Source organism: Pinus tabuliformis, chromosome 6 (assembly GCF_031772625.1).
Source record: "Pinus tabuliformis cultivar Carrire ecotype Pingquan chromosome 6, CPIR1, whole genome shotgun sequence".
In the NCBI taxonomy this organism is placed as follows: domain Eukaryota; kingdom Viridiplantae; phylum Streptophyta; class Pinopsida; order Pinales; family Pinaceae; genus Pinus; species Pinus tabuliformis.
Genome location: NC_142292.1, coordinates 928856898 through 928879491, shown reverse-complemented (window position 1 = coordinate 928879491; position 22594 = coordinate 928856898). Strand labels below are relative to the sequence as shown.

The following is a 22594-nucleotide window of genomic DNA, read 5'->3' as shown; positions in this document are numbered from 1 at the left end:
GTGTTGTAAATGGGCACAGGGTCATCAACACCATCTAGCATCTCAAGGATGAGCATGGCATACAACAAAAGACCTTTCACGAATTGGCCAACCTTGGTATGTCTCACTTTGGACATTTATTCAGAGCTCCCCCTAATGCAAACCTTGCTGATATTATTAGGGTAGATGGACTATCCCCCAGATATGTTGATTAGGATGTCGGTGAAGATCTACTTAATCATGTAACCATGGGGGAGGTAGAGGCTACTATTAAGTAGTTTAAGAAGGATAAAGTTTTAGACCGGATGGTTGGTAAATTGAATTTTATATTGCATTCTTTGATATAATTGGACATGAGTTATTACAGGTCATCAAAGAGTGTCAAACTACTAGGCGAATGCGTGATGCCTTCAATTCAACATTTATCACTCTCATTCCCAAGTTGGATGACCCATAGAGTTTTGATGATTATAGACCCATATCCCTGTGTAATTGTATATACAAGATCATTGCTAAGATCATTGCAAATCGGCTCAAACCCATCCTATCTGAGCATATATCCTCGGAGCATTTTGCATTCCTTTACCATCGACAAATTCATGAAGCAGTGGGCACTGCACAAGAAGCACTTGAATCTATCAAATCAAAGAACCTCAAAGGGATGATACTTAAAATTGATTTGGCAAAAGCATTTGATCATACTTTTTGGATAAACATTCGAGTGCTTCTTACGCATCTTGGATCTCCTCTACTATTCATTCAATGGATTATGTGCTGCATTAACAATGTATCTTATAGTGTTTTGATCAATGGATCTGCATCCTCTTTCTTTCATGCAGAATGACGATTGGGACAAGGATGTCCACTCTCCCCCATACTCTTCCTATTGATCATGGAAGGCATGAGCTAACTCATCATGGAGGACTGATTGCAGGGTAGACAAAAGGGAATCAAGATCACAAATAGTTGTATTCTCATCCATCTTTTATTTGTTGATGACATTCTTACTTTTTGAATGGATCCCTTGGGGATTCTAAAACTTTTTCTGCTACATTCTGTCTATTTTTTCATGCTACTGGAATGCACTGCAACAACCAAAAATCTACTCTATCCACTTATGGGCAAGAGAACTAATATTAGAGTGATAATATTTAAAAAAATTAGTTGTAAGAGAAATAATATTAGAGTGGTGTAATATTTAAAAAATTTAGTCATAATGATCCATATGCTTTGATATAAATTAAATTTTAAAAATGTCAAGTTTTCAAATTTCTTGTGTAGTTATCTATTGTCAAGTAGAATATCACAATAATTTATGTCGGTAATGGTGTGATCATTTCTTTTATATTTTTAAAGAAACTTTTTCTAGACCTACACCCCATCAAGCATTAATTATTTTAACATATACCAAATTTTGAAGTAATATAAATCATCCTATGGCTATCCTCAAAATAATTATCACCCATATCCTTAGTGATATTGTAAGGCTCGTGTCAAAGTAGTATGAGCTTCTTATAGGAGTTTTCCAATTTCCCTTTATGAAAGTCTAACCATAACTCGTCACCAACCTGAAACTTATGTCGAACCCAATGGATTGTGTATCTACTTGTACTTGGAGTTGGAAACTTTCTACAAAATACCATGAATTCATTGTTGAATATGTCAAATGCGTTCCTCAAAATTGGTTTCTTTACTTATCTCATTCTGAGTATAGGAGGTCTCTTCATGTGCTATACCATGAATATAGCTACATCAATTCGTGCCAATTGTTGGGACCCGAAGCACACCTGAAAAGGATTGTGGCAATAGAAATATGAAGAGTTATGTTAAATTTATGTTGAAAATATGGAATGCTTTCAACACCTGTATGTGGATGCTCGGAATTGTATACTCTAAAGACATCTATAATAATCCTATTGACTACTACTTTCTATTTATCAATCTAGTGATGGAAGGTAGTGGATTTGGTCAAGCTTGATGTCCATCATGGACCAAAGGTTAAACCTAAAAATACTATGGAACCTATTATACCTATCAAGAAATATGGTATTTGGAAACCCAAAGTGAACCAAAATATGCTCGAAGAAGAACTTATGAGTGGATTTTGTTGCGACAATCTTCTTACAAGGTGCCAAAAATCCCATCCTAAGGAAGCAATCAAAACAACAACAACACATTTGTTACCATTCTCTGTTGAGGGAAAACATGACATAAAATCTAGGGGAACTAACTCCCAAGGATTATCTAGAGTAGGAAAAGGCCTAAAATTGGTGTGGATGGTCATTTCCTTTGGTAGAATATAATTCTTCCACTGCTTACAGGCTTTGGCAATAGAATGTAGCTTGTTGTCATAGGTTGGGTATCTTTGAAACCAGTCATAGTGTGTTTGGCTATGATATACCATTGAATTTTTGTGTTGTGTGGGTACTACATCGACAACATGAACGATTGGCTCATAGGGTCCCCATTGTGTAGCCATTCATCAAATAATGGTGTTGGAGATAATATTGTTTCCATAAAGGAGAGAACCATAAATAGGCTCATGAACACCATCAATATCTACTGGAAGGGTTGCAATTAAAGCAATAATGAATACAAAAGTTGTGGTCAATAGGATAGGGATCATCAAGATGTTGAGCCATCCAATGTAAAGATGGTTTTCAGTGCTAGTGATCTAGTCACATAAAAGATCCCATAAATTTGTGCTTTGGGATACCCCCAAGATTCCATAAGTAATCCAAAGTGAGAGGATTCATTGATAAGGTGACAATGCCAACAACCCTAAGTTGACCCAAAGTGACACCTTGTGAGTCTTGCATAATTAGGGTGCCAATTTTAGCATCAAAAAGAGGCACAATTGCACAAGTGGAAACATCTCACATTTAGGGCACTTGGCCACAAATCTTTATGTGTTTTTCCATTGAGGGTACCTTTAACATTTCCTAAGGCACAAATTACATATTTGGAGGAATTTTGGATAGCTTGTCGCATTCCACTAGCTTCATGCATGAAGAGGTGCTCCCATCCTTTAAGAATATTTTGGAGAATTTCGTGGCATAGTCAGGGGTCATATGTATAAAAGAATAATGCCATAGTCAAGAATATGAAAATTGGCATTTGTACCATGTGGCGTAAAGGAGGACATAGGTGAAGAGTACTCCATTTAGAAACATCTAAAAGCTTGTTTATGTCCTCTTTCCAAAGAAGAGAAGATACCTTGTGAAAAAATGCCCAAATTGCCAACAGAGGAAGATTAGGGTAAGGGTTGCTTTTTCTTTCACATGTTGAGAGACATTATGTATATTAAGGCATGTTTGTTTTTGAGTTCACATATTTGGAAGAAAAATTGCACAAGTAGAAACATCTCACATTTAGGGAACTTGGCTACAAGTTTGTATGCATGTTTTCTATTAAGGGTATCTTTTACATTCCCTAAGGCACAAATCAAATATTTCACTGGCTTCACACATGAAGAGGAGTTCCCATCATTTAAGAATAGTTTGGAGGGTTTTCATGGCATAGTCAAGGGTCACATTTGTAAAAGAATAACTCCCAAGTCAAGAAGATGTAAACTATGTTTCTAAGGGATTGTTAGACGTGGTAGGTGTTATGGCATGTCAAGATGTAAACTATGTCGCTTAGTTGTTTTATGGCCATGGTTAGATGTGAGCCTTGACTTCGTAACTTGTGACTTGGTAAGTGAGATAAGTTGAAATTGGACATGAGTAGTGTAAGATTAGTTATATTCAGTTCTTCGCTAAACAAGGCACAATCTAGTTGTAGTAACCGTAACTTGGTCAAGTTGTTGTAGTCCAGGCAAGACTTGGATGGGTTCCCAAGTCCCAAAAAAGGTAAGGGTAGTTGTGACGGCATGATAATTAAGGAGTGATAGGATGTGCCAAGGAATGAAAAGGCATGCTAACACATGCCAGATAGTTTCAATGCATGTTGAGGAGTGTTAGGGAGTGCCAAAACATCATAAGGGAGAACTAGGTCATAATGCATGGAAATGGACGAATAAGAGCGTGTGCCAAGGAGTCTCAATTGATTCTAAGTCTCTCAAGGATAAAGTGTGTTAGGAGAAGGTTAGAATAATACTTGTAGAAGGAAATCCTATGGCTATAATAAGGGGTTGGACAAAGCAGTTTCAGACAAAGGGAGACTTTGGGTTGGGAACAACATTTGTTTTCCTAATGACTTGGTTGGGTTCCCAAGTCGCAAAAAAGGTAAGGTTATCTACGAGGGAATGAAAGTTAAGGAGTACGAAGGTGTGTTGATGAATATCAGGAAGTACTAGCACATGCTAGAAGGCTCTAAGGTATTATAGGCATGCCAAGATGTGTCATGTGCCAGGGTGTGGTGTGAATGTGTGCTAGGGAGTGTGAGGACGAAGTGCCAGGGAAACACAAGGGAGCACCAATTTCAAATGCATGGAAATGAAGTGTCAGTGAAAAGAGGGAGTGACAAGGTACGATAGGCAGCTCCAAGGCATGCTAGAATTCTAGGTAAGCATACCAAGATGTGTCAAGTGCTAAGGTGTGCCAATGCGTGCTAAAGAGTGTTAGGGAGTACCAGGGAAACACAAGGGAGAACTAGGTAAAAATGCATGGAAATGAATGAATAAGAGTGTGTGACAAGGAGTGTTAGTGAGTTCTAGGTGTGTTAATGAGGGAGTGACATGGTATGATAGGTAACACTAAGTCATGCTAGAGTGTCATGGCGGCATGCATCCAAGATGTGCCAGGTGCCAGGGTGTGAAAAATGGTTATTGACACCAACACTAGGTGCCAATAGGTGCCAAGTGCCAAGTGTCAATGCATTCTAAGTGCCAAATATTCCTTCATTTCTTCTCATCTAGTTTCCAATAATTGATCACAAATAAATTTAATATTAAACCATGCCAGAGCATACCAAGTCATCTCAACGCATGCCAAACATGCTAAGACTTTCCAAGTGCCAATGTGCGTCAGGGAGTGTGATGCATGATATGAAGTGGCAAAGCATATTGAAGAGTGCTAAGGTGTTCTAGAGAGTGCCAATGCATGCTAAGGAGTGTTATGGAGTACTAGGACAACACAAGGGAGCATTAGGTCAAAATGCATGGAAATGAATGAATATGAGGGTGTGTCAGGGAGTGTCAATGAGTGCTAGCTGTCATACCAAGGAGGGAGTGACAAGGTATGCTAAGCATGGGTAAGGCATGCCAGGAATTATCAGGGAATGTCAAGAACTGCTAGAGTGTGCTAGGTAGTTCCGGGGTGTGCTAACATGTGGGAAATAGTGCCAAGGCATGCCAGGTGCTAAGACATGCTAGGATGTGCAGGGTGCCAGAGTATGCCAATACGTGTCAAGGAGTTTCAAGGCAACAAAAGGAATAACCAAGCTAAAATGAAAGGAAATGAACACATAAGAGGGTTAATAAGTCGAGACTTTATCTTTTTCAAAAGGGGCATGCTAGGCACACTAATAATATGTTCCAATACATGCCAAGTGCTAATGTGTGCCAAGTGATAATGTTTGTCAATGCAATATTATGTCAATGTGTTTGAGAGCATGCTAGGGACTACAGGCATGCCAACACATGATAAGGGAGTGATATGTTGTGCTATGGCATGCCAACATGTGCTTGGGCATCCTACTCATGGCAAGATGTTCTAGGTACAAATATGTTCCAAGACATGTGAGGTGCCAAGGAATGTTAGTGTATTGTTCCAAAGCATGTTAAGGTGTGCCATGAGTGTTGAGGAGTGCTAGGTCTCTCTCATTAATAGAATTGATAGAGCTTGATTATCTATTAAATAATATAGTTCCTACACACACTAGTGGAACTTTATGAAAAGGAAATTTTCTAGATAATAAACCTAATAGAGATTAATCATGTGTTGACTCATAGGAAAACTATATTCTTATGACTTGAGGGAAATGATACACACTAATTACTTCTTAACAAATTGACTGACTATTATAACCATTATGAACTTGGACGCATAATGAAAAAGACTCCACAAAAATGGTCTTAAATCATTATTATTTGACAAAAAATATAGTAACAAGTACATAACATCATAAAAAACTCATTGGAATGATCAATGATGACGAACATTTTTTACTGTTACCAAAATTAACCAAAAAGAGCATTGGTGAGGGTCAATAAATGATCGTCACTAGAAGTGTCACCAAAGAGAGAATTAGTGATGGGCCTTTAACGACCCTCACCAAAATTGTCAACAAAGAGAGAATTAGTGACAGACCTTCAACGACCCTCACCAAAAGTGTCATTAAAAATGGCTTTGGTGACAAACCTTAAAGGACCATCACTCTATACACTTAGAAAAACAATTTTTTAAAGACTAGTGCCATATGCGACATTGGTGACGGACTTTAAAGATTCATCACAAGCATAAAGCATCATCAAAAACTCATTGGAATGATCAATGATGACGAACATTTATTGACCGCCACCAAAAGTAACCAAAAAGATCATTGGTGACAGTCAATGAAATATCGTCACTAGAAGTGTCACCAAAGAGAGAATTAGTGATGGGCCTTTAACAACCCTCACCAAAAGTGTCACCAAAGAGAGAATTAGTGACAGGACTTTAACAACCCTCACCAAAAGTGTCATTGAAAATGGCTTTGGTGACTAACCTTAAAGGAACATCACTATATACACTTACAACAATGCTTTTTTAAAGACCGTCACCATATGTGACATTGGTGACGGACCTTAAAGTCTATCGCAGGCATGACCCTCACCACTGACCTTTTTTCTTGTAGTGAATCCACATGATGAGTAGACATAATACGTAACCAATAGAATTTTTGGATAAACACTATCTCTAAATGATCAGAAACACCAACATTGACATCAATAACCTTTCTCTCCCAACACCAGTCATCATCCCAATCTAACAAATCAAATGAAGGTCCATGTTTTACCTCAAGATGCAATGCACTAGTTAGGACTTTCTCAAATATGAAGTAACTGCTCTCATTTTTTAAACTTAAAGAGTTAAGCTTCTCTAAACCTAGAGTTCAACAGCCATAGAAGTAACTAATATACAAACCGAGGAGTCACATCCTTCCTTGAATATCACCGATCCACAGATATCAACAAGGGAATTTATAAATTCAATGCCAAACATTGGTCTAGTTACTATCACATCAACATGTGATGGTGAAATTTGAAGACCAAAATCCCATTCTGCTTGTTGAAAATAGCAACAAGAAATGTTATAAATATAATTTCTATAGATAGAATTTCAGGATATATTCCAATTTTAATTTGTCCTTGAATTGAAATTGAGAATTCAAATTCAAATTTAGTCTCACCAACTAATTAACTCAAGATGAATTAATTAATTATTTTTCAAAGAGTTGGTGAGACTAAATTCGAATTTTAATTAGTTAGCTCAGTTAACTGAGTTAAGTCAAGTTAGATTAGTTCCAAATAGTTTGTCGAATTGATTGTGATTTCAGTCAGTTAATGCATGCATGCATGCAACTAGTGTACTCCAAATAACTGAATATTCTCTCATAAACAACTCATGCATGTCATTTCAAATAAAGACCCAGCTGAGATTAAAGGCAGGGACAGTGTACTATCAGTTGCAAGAATTTTCCTATGAGAAAATCTCTTGCATGCAAAAGGAATTCATTCCTTGAGGATTGTGCAGTTTTACAGTGTGTAAGAGTAGTGTTCCACTTCATTGAAGTTGAATCATCCCAGAGGAACAGCACAGGGAAATAGGAGGCTTGGAGGGAAAATGAGAAGATTTGTGAGAAGCCTTGTCTGCCTATGAGTAGCAGTGAGGGATTGTACTGAGAGCTAGATAGATGTGAGAACTAAAACTTTGTGTAATCCTGAGATATTTCCACTTGTATGATAATACAGACAGCGGGGTTCTTAGATGAGGCTTTCCCCGGAGCATTCTTCTGTGTTTCATGTGTATTGATTCTTCTTCTCTGTTATATGTGTTCTGTTTGATCTTGCTCAAATCGGTTAAGCTTCCACAAGTTTGATTGTAGAAGCAGATTAAGTATTTTTCTTTAGTACATTGCATAATTAGTTTAATCTACGGTGAGAATTTCTACATGGTATCAAAGAAAACGTGATCAGAGCCGTGAACAACAAAACTGAGAAGGGAAAAGTTTGAAGTTTGAAGTTCTTGATTGCAGGTAAAAAATCGAATTCTTATCACACCTCAAAGTTCACCAATGGCGTTCAATGGCTTGAGACTCAAGTATGCCCTGGATGGTAGCTCAAATTACATAGCATGGAAGGATCACATGGAAGCAGTATTAGAAGACAATGGCTTGAAGGATTTCATTGATCAAGAAATCCCCAAGCCAGCAGCATCTAATGCCCAATAATTGGCAGAATGGAAGAAGTGTGTGGCGAAGGCGAGGAGGATTCTTCTGGAGGGAGTTAGAGACCATATTGTCTCAAGTCTCCATGGGAAGGAGACTATGTTTTCAATGTGGAAGACATTGAAGGACCTATATAAGACTAGTAGTGACCAAAGGAAACTGGTGCTCAAGGATAAGCTTTGGAAAATCAAGTGGTAAAAGGGCGACACTATTTCTACATATCTGAATAAGCTCACCACCTGCAGAGATGAGCTTGGAAGTGTAGGAATAACGACAGTCGATGATGATATGGTGAGTCTTTCTCTCCTCGGTCTTCCTAAGAGATGGCATAGCTACCAAGACTCAGTTAACGAAAGAGAGAAACTCCCGAATTCAGAACGACTATCATCGGATCTGATGCAGGAGGAGATCAGGAGGAGCACCAGAGATGGTTCTTCATCTAAGCATGATGATGAAGAACATCTAGCCTTAGAAAGTAAGGCAAGGAAAGGGAAAGGGAAGGCTTCCCATTCCAAATCGAGTTCTTCTCATGGTGGGGAGAAGATTGACAAATCTCAAGTGAGATGCTTTAATTGTCATGAGGTGGGTAATTATGCAGCTAATTGTCCATTGAAGAAATCCAAGAAGGGATCCTCGAAAGGATCAGAAGGTGAGGCACTATCCTCTTAGTTCAAATTGGATTTTACCCTTGTCACACGCATGGTTTCATCGATGGTGGGTTGTGTTTGGTACCTGGACAGTGGAGCCTCATTCTACATGACTAGCGATAAGAGTTTATTCAGTACCTTGGAGGAGAAAGACCTGAAGATGCACATAGAGATGGGCGATGATGGAAAGTACCGTGTTTAAAGTGAACATACGATTGTTTTCCAAAGGAAGCATGGAGCTCCTCTCACCTTGACTGATGTAAAGTATGTGCCTGGACTAAAGAAGAACTTGGTATCAGTCACGATGTTGGAAGACAAAGGCTATGATGTAGTCTTCAGTAAAGGAAAGGCATTCCTGAGACACATAGCCATGGGTCAGACCAAGAGGATTGGGATTTGAGTGAAGAATCTCTACAAGCTAGAGGTAGATGAATGTGTTGCACTGAGTTCCAAAGAAGAATTGGTACAAAGCCAAGATATTGGCAAGTTATGGCATAGACAGTTGGGCCACTTGCATCATGGGCCTTGAAGATAATGCAACAGATTTCTACGGACTTCCCAAAGGTAAACTTGAGCAAGTGGACACATGCAAAGGTTGTACCTTGGGTAAGTATGCAAAATGTTCCTTTCATGATCGAGATAATCGAGCTAAAGCAATCTTGGAGTGAGTTCATATAGATGTGTGTGGACCATTCTCGACAGCCTCCACCACTAAACAAAGGTATTATGTGATTTTCGTTGATGATTTTTCTCGTAAATGCTGGATATATTTCATGCAGAAAAAGGATCAAACCTTCTAAAATTTTTGTGAGTTCAAAGCCTTGGTTGAGAAAGAATCAAGGAAGAAGATCAAGGCCTTGAAAAGCAACAATGGTGGAGAGTATGTCTGTCAAGAGTTTAAGGACTTCTGTGCAGTGGAAGGAATTAAATGGGAGTTGACAGCATCTCATAACCCACAGTAGAATGGGGTGGCTGAGAGGAAGAACAAAACGATTGTGGGGACAGCATGGGCGATGTTGCATGACCAAGGCCTACCACTTCATTTGTGGGCTGAGGCATGCAACACAGTGGTCTATTTGCAGAATAGAAGCGCGCATTGCATTCTTGGGATGAAGACACCAGAGGAATATTTCTTTGGGAAGAGACTAGATGTGGGTCACTTTAGGATCTTTGGCTCATCGGTTTATTTCCATGTGACCAAGGATGCCCGAAAGAAACTTGATCTGACAACTAAGTTGGGGATACTTGTGGGGTACACAAATACACCCCACAACTATCGGGTGTATTTGCCTACCAGTCGGAAGATAGTGGTTCGCAGAGATCTTAAGTTTGATGAGCAGAAGGCCATGTGAGTTTCCCTTGAGATGAACCTTCAACTACAGGCTGTGGAGGAGCTTTTGTTTCCTAAGAAGGAGGAGCCTTAAACTGATGTGGAGCAGCTGCTTGCAGAGGTTCCAAGAGTGGAGACATCCACTCAAGTAGAGTCTTCCAGAGATGGGCGAAAGTGCACTAGAGAAGCTGACAGATTGTTGTCGAATGCAAGAGAGAATGTGGGAGAACCATCTTCTCAGTGTAGACAGAGGAGGTCACCTGATAGGTACACTAGATACATGGCCCTTTTTGGGGAATTTGTTGAGACTGAGCCATATTCATTTGAGGAAGTAGTGTAGCAACCGATTTGGGTTGATGCTAAGGTGGAGGAGTATGACTCCATAGTTCGGAACAGTGTTTGGGATGTGGTTCCAAAACTGGAGAACAAGTCAGTTGTGAGTTACCATTAGCTTTACAAGGTAAAACAAGCTGCTGATGGTAGTGTGGAGAAACATAAGGCAAGATTTTTTGCCCATAGTTTCTCACAGGTCGAGGGGATCGACTCTGATGAGACTTTTTCTCCTGTAGCAAGGTACTCATCTATTAGATCAATGTCGGAACTATCAGCACAGATGGGTTGGAAGATCCGTCAAATGAATGTGAAGACTACATTCCTCAATGGAAATATTGAGGAAGAGGTGTACATAGAGCAACCAGAAGGTTTTGAGACCTTTGATCATGAGTCGCATGTGTGCTAACTCAAGAGATCATTATACGGGCTGAAGCAAGCACCTCGTGCTTGGTACACCAGGATTGACAACTACTTCATCGGGTTGGGCTTCACAAAGAGTGAAGTGGATGCAAACTTGTACCACATCATGGTGGAAGGTAAGCAGTTGATCATTGTTCTTTATGTTGATGATATGATATTAACAAGTGATGATCATTTGGTCATGTCTTGCAAGGAGGACCTTGCAAGAGAGCTCGAGATGAAATACATGGGTCTCATGCACTACTTTCTAAGCATGGAAGTGTGGCAGAAGGATGGGGAAGTGTTTGTGTCTCAGGGCAAGTATGCCAATGAGATAGTCAGGAGATTCTGAATGTAGAAGTGCAAGCCCATGCAGACTCCTCTAGCAGGTAACTGGAGGAAGGAGGATACTACTTCAGGAGAAGTAGTAGAAGCTACTGTGTATCGGTAGCTTGTGGGTTCACAGATGTACTTAGTGAACACATGACCAGATTTGTGCTATGCGGTGAACCAACTAAGTCAAGCTATGGTTTAGCCTACCAAGTTGTTTTGGAAGGTAGCGAAGCATATTTTGAGATACCACAGAGGCACATCTCAGTATGGATTATGGTACAAATAGTGATAGGGAGTGAAGCTACAGGGCTTCACAGATGCAAATTGGGAAGGGAATCCATCAAATCGGAAGAGTGCATCAGGAGGAATTTTCAACCTTTGTTCAGCTGTAGTTTGTTGGTACAACAGGAAAAAAAGGTCAATTGCACTCAGCTCAGCAGAGGCTGAATACATGGCTACAAGTTAGGCAACATATGAGGCCATTTGGATGTGGAAAATTCTAGTTGGTTTGTTTGATCAGAGGATAGATCCAACTGTGATCTATTTTGATAATTAGAGTTGTATCAAACTCTCTGAGAATGTAGTATTTCATGATAGGTCCAAGCATATCCACATTCGATATCATCATCTCAGAGACGCGAGGAGGATCATGTTGTTGTAGTATACTTCAACCGAGGAGCGAGATGCTGACATTTCGACTAAGGCATTGTCAAAGTGTAAATTCGAGATCCATGGAGACATGATCGGGGTGGCAGATAATCCATTTCTTGTTGAGAGGGAGTGTTGAAAATAGCAACAAGAAATGCTATAAATGTCATTGCTATAGATATCATTTCGGGATATATTCCAATTTTAATTTGTCCTTGAATTAAAATTGAGAATTAAAATTCGAATTTAGTCTCACCAGCTATTTGAAAAATAATTAATTGATTCATCTTGAGTTAATTAGTTGGAGAAATTCAAACATGATGTCTTTGTGAAGTCATGCAACAATTATCTCTTTGATTGAGGAAGTTATCCCTTAATTAAGGAGATAAGGATGAGTTGCATTTGAGTTGTAATTAGTTAGCTTAGTTAACTGATTTAATTCCAGTTAGATTAGTTCCAAACAGTTTGTGGAATTGATTGTGAGTTCAATCAGTTAACGCATGCATGCACACAACTAGTGTACTCCAGATAATTGAATATTCTCTTATAAATAACTCATGCATGTCAATTCAGAGAAAGACCCAGTTGAGATTAAAGGTAGGGACAATGTACTATCAGTTGTAAGAATTTTCCTATGAGAAAATCTCTTGCATGCAGAAGGAATTAATTCCTTTAGGATTGCATAGATTTACAGTGTGTAAGAGTAGTGTTCCACTTAGTTGAAGGTGAATCATCCCAAAGGAACAACGCAAGGAAATAAGAGGCTTGGAGGGAAGAGGAGAAGGTTTGTGAGAAACCTTTTCTGTCGATGAGCAGTAGTGAGGGATTGTACTGAGAGCTGGATAGCTATGAGAGCTAAAGCTTTGTGTAATCCTGAGATATTTCCACTTGTATGATAATACAGATAGCGGGGCTTTTAGCTGAGGCTTTCCTCAGAGTATTCTTCTGTGTTTCATGTGTATTGATTCTTCTTCTCTGTTATATGTGTTATGTTTGATCTTGCTCAAATTGATTAAGCTTCTGTAAGTTTGATTGTAGAATTAGATTAAGTATTTTTCTTTAGTACATTGCATAATCAGTTTAATCTACAGTGAGAATTTCTACACTGTTGTTGTGGTCAGTGGGGATATTCAATATTAACCTGGTTGAACCTTGAAGCATAAGTTTCCCATATCATCAATCCTCTTTAGTTAAGGCTTAAAATTGTTTGACCCATGTGTCAAGCCAACTTGACACATTCCATAATAGCCATTTGTCAATAATTTTAGGGAACCACAAATATTATAATGTTTTGCTTTTATTTTTTGGGAATGAAGCCATGTTTGGAACAACCATGAGATTCTCCAAACTAATAAACTCGAAGTGATCCTTCTTAACCTTGATTGTGCAGCGTGTTGATGTTGCATGATAAATTTTGTAATATACCTGGACATCTGTGGTAGCTATTTCTCCTCCATCAACTAATATCTTAACACGTTCAAAACAGACTCCTTCAGAAGTCACCACAAGTCCTACCACTGAGAAACTTGTGACATCAAATGGATGAGATATATTAACATGGTTGTGCTCAATAAGAACCTCAATATATGGAAGTGAAACATCAAATATTGTATTCTCACCCTTGTAGAATGGCAACAACCTTTATTTTCCACATGGAATAAAATTAAAATAAAATTTCCCATCTGCATCAAATATTGCATGACAAAGCACTTGATTTGGCCAAGGAGCTTCTTTGGGGGAACTTCACCTCATGGACATCATCTAAATAAAGGTATACATGAACACCTAAAATTGGGTTACCTTGAGAAACAACTAAGCCATCCATATCATAACTTGGGACAAAAAAGATGTCATCTACTAGCAAATTTCCAAAGCCCAACTCCATCTCTGGGGAGCCTCTTTGGACAATTGTTAAGAGAACATGAGAATCACGTATTTGAAAGTGAATATTATAGAAAATATACTCTATAAACCTCAATTAGTGTACATCATGTGTAGCACCATCCTAGCTAGGATCGACATTAGGTATGACATTGTATCTTCTTCCTCTATTTAACAATTGGCTCACAGAGCCCGCTCTTTCCATTTCTTCACATTTGATTTCATGGAGGGCTATTGTGTCCTCCAAAAACTCATCCTTAAGGAATATCCAAACCTATTATGTGTATTAAATGAAGGCAAGGAGAGAAAAATATCATGGTCTTTCCTTTTTGAAAACAAATGTAGTGGGATTTGATATGACCCAGTATTGGTATATTTGCTCGAGGATTCATGAAGTTTATGTATTCATGATGGGAAGAAACCATCATATATTTCCTTGGAGTAATATTTTTAAACGTGTAACTACCTCCCTACAATGTAAACACGACATTAATGAGATCATTGTCGATGGAAATGAGTTCAACCTTCTCATTGGCACCACCTCCACTTATATCTGGACAACTTTCTGCTCCAACAACCCCCATCACTCTCCCAGAAATAGTGAACCCAGTGAAGTGAAAATTGATGTCTTCATGGCCATTGCAACCATTATGATCCACTGATACATATTCACCCATTTAAGATACATACACCAAGTCAGGGAATATGAATATCTTTGATGTAATTTTTCCATTCGATAATCTTAACACCAAATCTGAAACTGTCTCGGTCATCTTCAAAGACCTCTTGAAATAATTTTTCACTATTGTATCGAATCTGCACAAATATATTAAAAAAAATATTAATGTATGTTGCTTGATTAACAATTAAAATGTTTAAAACAATACAACACTAACGAATTTGTATTTCATCTCCATTGCACATAGTTCACCTTCCTTCTTAGATTGCATATGGCTCGTAGATCTTTTCCAAGTGCTTCAATTGTTGTAACATATATTTTGTAGATGATCTTGATAACCCCGCTATTTGTAATATGACTATCAGTTTGCAATGATTCATTTTATGTATTTTTTTTATATAATTATGGTGAATCGATAATTCTTTAGATTAAATAATGAATCTACTCCTCGAACAAAGATTATATGCAAAATAAAATTTACATGAGTAAATTTTTAACTTTTCAATTTCCACTTATATTCATAAAAAATTCGAGTAAGAAACATAGAGTATCCTTACAACTTATGTTGTTGTTGAACTAACCAATGTGTCTAGAGCCTGCCCATAATTCTACATAGTATTAATGTAGGTCAATTGCTTCAACAATTTTTCTGGGTTTCCTTTGTGATCAATGTAGGGATTATATTTAAAATGTTCAAATATTCTTTTTAAAAATTCTTGAATTGTTATGGGATTTATCATCGTAGAAGCAACCTGATAGACCTTTTCACCATTCTTTCCTATGTGTTTGGCCATGGTTGCTAAAGTTGCATTCATAACCATGTCTACTGATATCTACAAATTGAATTCAACCAAAAAGAATAACACATTTAAGAGAAAAAGGATAATGGTTTTTTGAGTCGAATTTTTGAAGACATATATGGAAGATTTGATCTTCCAAGAGAAATAAATAATGTAGAGAAGCTCCAGAAAAATCAAATAAATATGATTTAAATAATTAAAAAAAATGTGAAATCTAAGTTTGGAACCATCCACTAACATATTCTAGATATATATGAAAAACATAATCTAATTAAACAATAAATTGATATGGAAATACTCTAGAAAATATGAAATTAATTACGAAATGATTTTTCACACTTTGTTAAGAGTTACTCTCCAGATCTAGCAAAGAATTTTCCATAATGCATAACAATTGGATCAATCATTCTGCGCACTAAATATTTGATTTATCTCAACAACAATGTGAAAGCAATCGAGCATCAAATCCGAAGTTTTCCTCAACTTTCTCAAAGACCTACTTTCACTGAAACCTCAACATCCATTGATCCAATGGCAGTGGTTCAAACTGTTGACATGTAACCAACATCTTAATCACCCACCATGTCTCCATTACAAGGAACTTCGAATCTAAAAACCTACTATTTTTTTCCAGGTTTGAGCAGCTCACTGCATCTCTCTTTCTCTAGTTCCCAACTAGTTGTCACTCGTTTAATCCCGATAGAATTTGAATTCACTCATGGTTGAGATGTCTGTTTTCACAGGCACCAAATGCATGGATCCACTAAAAGTCCAACCACACAATCTGGATTAGTTTTATCCTCCTAGAGATTTGGATAGGTGATGTCGGTTTTTAGGGGCACCAAACACATGGATCCACTGAAAATCTAGCCACACGATCTGGATTAGTTTTATCCTCCCAAATATTTTGATAGGTGTTGCCCTGATAGAAACAGTGCCAGATGTAAAAAAATGCCTTTACATTGCTAATTATCAAGGTAAGATGATCTATAACCCCTACTGTTTAGGGAAAAATTACCCAAAACCCCAAATTTACTGCATTTTAAATTATTAAATTATTAAGTTATTTGTAATTCAAAGTTTAAATAAAATAATTACAAATCTTTTTACTCTCTTTGAAAATAGAAAGAAACTTTTCATTCAAATAATATTATTTTAACTTTCAATTAATTGAAATTTATTTCATTTTAATTAATATAAAATTGTTTTTGGTTATTTATATGCATTTTTCAAAGTTATTTATAATTCGATATTAAAAATAAAATAATTATTGCTCCCCATGGGATAGATCTCGTGTAAAAATGTAAACATGTAAACTTAAATGTAAATGTAAACATAAACGAAAATGTTAACATTAATATTTAACATTTAACATTGTTAATCTAATGTCGTCCCTATTTGAAAATCAATCTAATTATTATTATTATGTATAAAGACAACATAAATTTAAAATATAAAGAGGTTTACGAATAGTAAAAAAAAAGCTATGGTAAATAAATAAAAATATAAGTAAACCAGAAGTATGGTAAATAAATAAGAAATTTTTATATTTATTCCAAAGGTATGGTAAATATATATATATTTTTTAAATAAACTAGAGGTATGGTAAATAAATAAAACATTTTTTAATCTTTACCCCATTAACCTCTTTATATTTATGAAAACTCAAAATATAGGTTTTATTTAGGTGGATCCTACTGGACACATAATTATTAATACCATGGACCAATTACCATATTTATAAAAGAGGTATGATAAATAAATAAATATAAAAGGGGTATAAAGATGTATGGTCAATAAATAAAAACAAATCAAATGAGATTAAAAATCAACATCTAATTATATACCAATCCTATGGGCCAAATACCATTGTAAATAGAAGAAATATGATAAATAAATAAAAATATAAATAAACAAGAGGTATGGTAAATAAATAAAACCTCTTTTTATATTTTATCCATAAACCTCTTTACACTTACTAACACTCAAAAAATAGGTTTTATTTAGGTGAAGCCTATGGGAAAAATACCATGGGCCAAATTATTATTAATACCATGCAAAAAATACTATTAACCATAATACTAATATTAAAATATTATTATTAGTATTATTATTATTAAATATAATAACTTTGTTTCAATCCAATATTAAATTTGTTATATTATAATATATATTAACTCTATATATGCAGGAGGTAAGAACAAAGACATAAAGTTATAGAGGTGGAGAGATAGGGGGAGTGACAAGGGAGAGATGGAGATAAAGTAAAGAAGAGGGGAGAGGAGAAATAAAAAGAGAGAAAAGTAGAGAAGGGTAAAAGAGGGAGAGGGAGACACAAACATGGAGAGAGAAGAGAGAGGAGAGTGCGAGAGAGATAATGAGAGGATTGGAGGGCAAAGAGAGAGAGAGAGAGAGAGAGATGGGGGAAGAGAGATAAACATAGGAGAGAAAGGGCGAGAGGGGAAGGATGAGAGAGAGGAGGAGAGAGGGATGGATAGACATATGGAGTTGGAGGGGGAGAGAGGGAGGGAAGAGGAAAGACATAGAGACTGAGAAGTGGAGAGAGAGATAGAGAGGGAGTGACAAGGGAGAGATGGAGAGAAAGAGTGTATGTTTAGCGTTGAGATAAAGAGACAAATCAGGAGAGATGGAGAGAAGGGGGGAGAGAAGGATATAGAAGGAGAGAGGGAGGTATATAGTAACATAGTTAGAGAGAGAGAGAGAGAGAGAGTGATGGGGGAATAGAGAGGGAGGGAGGAGAGAAAGGGAGAAAGTGGAAGTACGAGAGAGAAGATTTGAGAGAGAGGAGGAGATAGGGAGGGAGAGAGGAGGAGAGAGGGAGGGATAGGGAGATGGAGTTGGAGGGGGGAGAGAGGGAGGGAAGAAGAAATATATAGAGAGTGAGAAGTGTTGAGAGAGATGGAGTAACAAGGGAGACATGGAGAGAGTGTGTGTGTATATTTGTGGTTGAGATAAAGACAAAGAAGGAGAGATGGAGAGAATGGGGGAGAGAAGGAGAGAGGGAGGGATATAGTAACAAAGTTGGAGGCTTAAGAGTAAGAGAGAGAGGATGTGAGAGATTGGAGTGAGGGAGGGAAGGACAGATGGAGTTGGAGGGGGGGAGAGAGAGGTAAGAAGAAAGAAATATAGAGAGAAAGGTGGAGGGAGAGAGACAGAGAGGGAGTGATAATGAGGATGGAGAGAGAGGGAGAGAGGAAAGAAGTAGGGAAGAGAGATAGAATCTCGGGAGAGGGAGAGAAGGGGAAGAGAGAGATAGAGAGAGAGAGAGAGGGAGAGGAGGAGGGAGGGATAGGTAGATAGGTTGAAGAAATAGAGTGTATGTTTTTGCAGTGATATAGAGAGGCAAACGGAGATAGAGATATAGATGGAAAGTGAAGAGAGGAAAGAAGAGAGAGATGGAGAGAGGGAGGGAGGGACAAAGAGATTGATAGATATGAAGTGAAATAGCATGTGTTTTTGGGGGGTTGAGATAGAGTGGAAAGTAAGGAGAGATGGAGGGAGATATAGATATATATGGCGGGGGGAGGGAAGAATATTTCTTGCACTAGATACATTGATTTCTATGTAGGTGGTGATTTCTAATCCAATTTAATTTCTTGCACTAGATGCATTGACTTTAGTGTAGATTTTGATTTCTAATGAAATTTGATTGCTTTCATTAGATGCATTAATTTCAATGTAGATGATTTTTTATCCTATTTGATTGCTTGCAGTAAATGTGTTGATTTCAATGTAGATGGTGATTTCTATTCCTATTTGACTGCTGGCACTAGATGCATTGATTTCAATGTAGATGTTGATTTCTAATAATGTTTGATTGCTTGCACTAGATGCATTGATTTTAGTGTAGATGGTGATTTCTAATCTTATTTGATTGCTTGCACTAAATGCATTGATTTCAATGTAGATGGTGATTTCTAATCCTATTTGATTGCTTGCACTAGATGCATTGGTTTCAGTGTAGATGTTGCTTTATAATCCTATTTTCTTACTTGCACTAGGTGCATTAATTTCAGTGTATATGTTGGTCTATAATCTAATTTTCTTATGTTCGCTAAATGTATTGATTTGAGTTTAAGTGTTGATTTCTAATCTTATTTGATTGCTTTCATTAGATGTAGTGGTTTTAGCGTAAATGTTGTTTTCTAATATTATTTAATTGCTTTCATTAGATTCATTAATTTTAGTGTAAATGTTGATTTCGTTTTGATGTAATTGGATGTATTATGGTACATTAATTTTAAGGTGATTGGATTAAAATTGTGCATTGATTTCAGTGTAAGCACAAAAAATGATTGACAATGTACATTGATTTTTATGTTATAGTAATTCAACCTATTAATATTGGAGTCATCTAACGAGGTGGAGGAATTGCCCGGACGGCCAAAAGTGGCCAGAATCCGGGCAAAACAAATAAATAAAATAAAAAAAATCTTGTAGAGACAGTGTTTGAATCATGTTTTTGATGGTGGAAATGGAATTAGCACCATCAAAAACATCTAGGTTACCTAAAATTTTGAAGTTTAACAACTATAACTTGGATTTACAAAAATCCTTGCCGGATTTTCTCTAAATATGACCGGAATTTCCATAACTTTCTGGGCAATTCCTCTAGCTAGTTAGACTATGACATTAATATTGGAGAGAAGGAGAGAAAAGGAATGATGTTTACTACAATAGATTGAGCTAAATATTTAAATGGTTTATGGTTTAACCTGTCCTTTTCATATAATCGATATGAAAATATGACAATCAATATGAAAAGATGACAAAAGTAACAAGGGTGACAATAAGAATAATAGAAGAAAATAGTTTTAGATTAAACACAATGAAGACTATTTGTAATTAACTATATTCTTACTATTCCTATTTTCTATCATTCAACACTATTACATTGTCCCTTTACATTAAAAATTTATATTTCATCATTTTTCATATTAAAGTTATTATCATCACAACAAATTGAGGCAACTAAGAAAATTTAAAATTAAAATATACAGATTAACGTGAGACATATTGGCATATTTAAAATTATTATATTAATATTAGATGAATTTACGTATTATTGATAAAATTAATCATATGTTCATTAGATTTTCTTTGGCCGCACATGATTGAAACCAACCTAGATCCATCTTAACTCTGGATCTATCAAGTGCCGAGAGGGATCAAATCTCTCGAGGTACAAACCTTTCCTCAAGTTTTGCACTCAAAAAAGAGGTTTGCACCTCAAGAGATGTGATCCCTCTCGTCGCTTGATAGATCTGGAGTTAAGATGGAACTAGGCTGGCTTTATTTTAAAATTGAGGAAATTACAAATATTTTTGAAAGTAACTTTTCATTAAAATAATAATTCTTTACTTTCAATTACATAAATTGATATAAAACTAGCTTGGATCTATCTTAATTTTAGATCTTAATTTTGGATTTACCAAGGGCAGAGGGGATCAAATCTCTTTTCACTTTAAAAAAGGTTTGTATATGAAGAGATTTTATGCCTCTCACACTTGGTAAATTAGGAGTAATATGATTGAATGATTAATTATAACTATAATTATTAATTTTATATTTCACTTTACTTATTTTTGTTTTAATAATTTACCCCAACATTATTTTGCTTAATATTTTTCACATTAAATTTTATTTTACGGAGTTTCCTCAAATTAGATGTTAAAATTCATTTTCAAATAAAATAAATTGGCTATATTTTTTAATATTAAAATTTATTTTTAATTTTTCCCATGGTGTAGATTAGTTTATTATAGAATGGGTTGTTAAGGCATTTCTTATGATGTTATTGGTTTAAACTTTGATTAGCTCAGTGTGCCACGTGTGAGGAAATGTGGGTACACTTGGAGGTGATTGTGGTAGTGGATAGAATCGATCCTTAAGTACAAACATGCTATAGTTGTCTATTCTCTCATATACAAAAAAATAACAATAATAATAATAATCTTATTTTTTAATTTTATTGAATTAATTATTTATCAAAATTAGATTTTATTAAAAGCACATGATTTTATTGGAAGTAGTTTAGGTGATGGAAATAAAGGAAACTAATTTTCTTGTAAGAATTTTCTAAATTGTATCTCCACTCAAACACTCTCATAGAAAAAAAAAGTCTTGACCCCACCCATCAAGAAAACCACCCAATGTCCCCTTGGTGGCCTTCTCTCTCTCTTTAGACTACAAGAAGGATATTCTTATCTAAGGGGGAATCCTTAAATATCAAGCTAAGCTAGGTCATTGAGTAATGAAAGGAAGTTCCTTAATGAAGGCTAGTGATTTGACACTACTCACTCTCAAAGTAAAAGGTTAGGGATAAGTGTGCGAATAGTCAAACAAACCATGAATTATTAACAATTTTTTAATGATTTTAATTACACAACTATGCTTATTCATGCAACCAAATTATAGTTGAAAAATGAAAGATAAATCTTGCTTAATTAACTATATAGCATGAGATGCTAGTGAAACATGTATGCGATGGCACAATAAAAATAGAAAATGAATCATAAAATTGTCTATACAAGTAAGGAATTAGATCATTCATTCATCATATTCATGAGCATTAGATATTGAGAGTTCGTTATCATCATCAAGAGACCATTCCACAATTAAGAGATCGTACACCAACAATATTAACTATTTTTGGGACAACAAAGATTTATGTGTTTGCGATGACAAATAAAGGAAATATTCAAACTTGTTGTTGTTACTAAGGACAATGAAGAAAACAAAGTTGAATGTGGACTACTTAAACATTTGTAACATTCAAATGTCATCCATTTATCATCAAGCAAGTTGCATGAAGGAAATTTGGTAGTGGTACTATGTGAACATTCTTTGATCAAAGTTCATACCGTCTCCTCAACACTACCACTTTGCAAGACAAAGAAGAAATGTTAAATGTATGTGTAAATAGCTAAATAAGTTGGAAAGGTTGTTGCAACATATATAGCTGGTCATGTCGTGTTGAAAAAGGAGGTGTTGGCCCACTCCCCTGTTCGATAATTTGTCAACCTTTGAATTTGATTCCCTGTGAATGTGATCAAATGATATGACCCTAAAGATTCTAATAAGCTCCATAATTTTAATCATCCTTTGATCCAATAAGGAAGTGTACAAGGAAGTATAACCTTTCATCGAATCTAAAACAACCTTTGAATCCCCT

The 22594-nt window shown here is 36.2% G+C and overlaps 1 pseudogene; it reads right to left on the bottom strand.

Annotated features, from left to right (window-relative positions):
* Positions 1–22594, bottom strand: part of LOC149261962 (rop guanine nucleotide exchange factor 14-like) — a 192981-nt pseudogene that overhangs the window by 99251 nt on the left and 71136 nt on the right.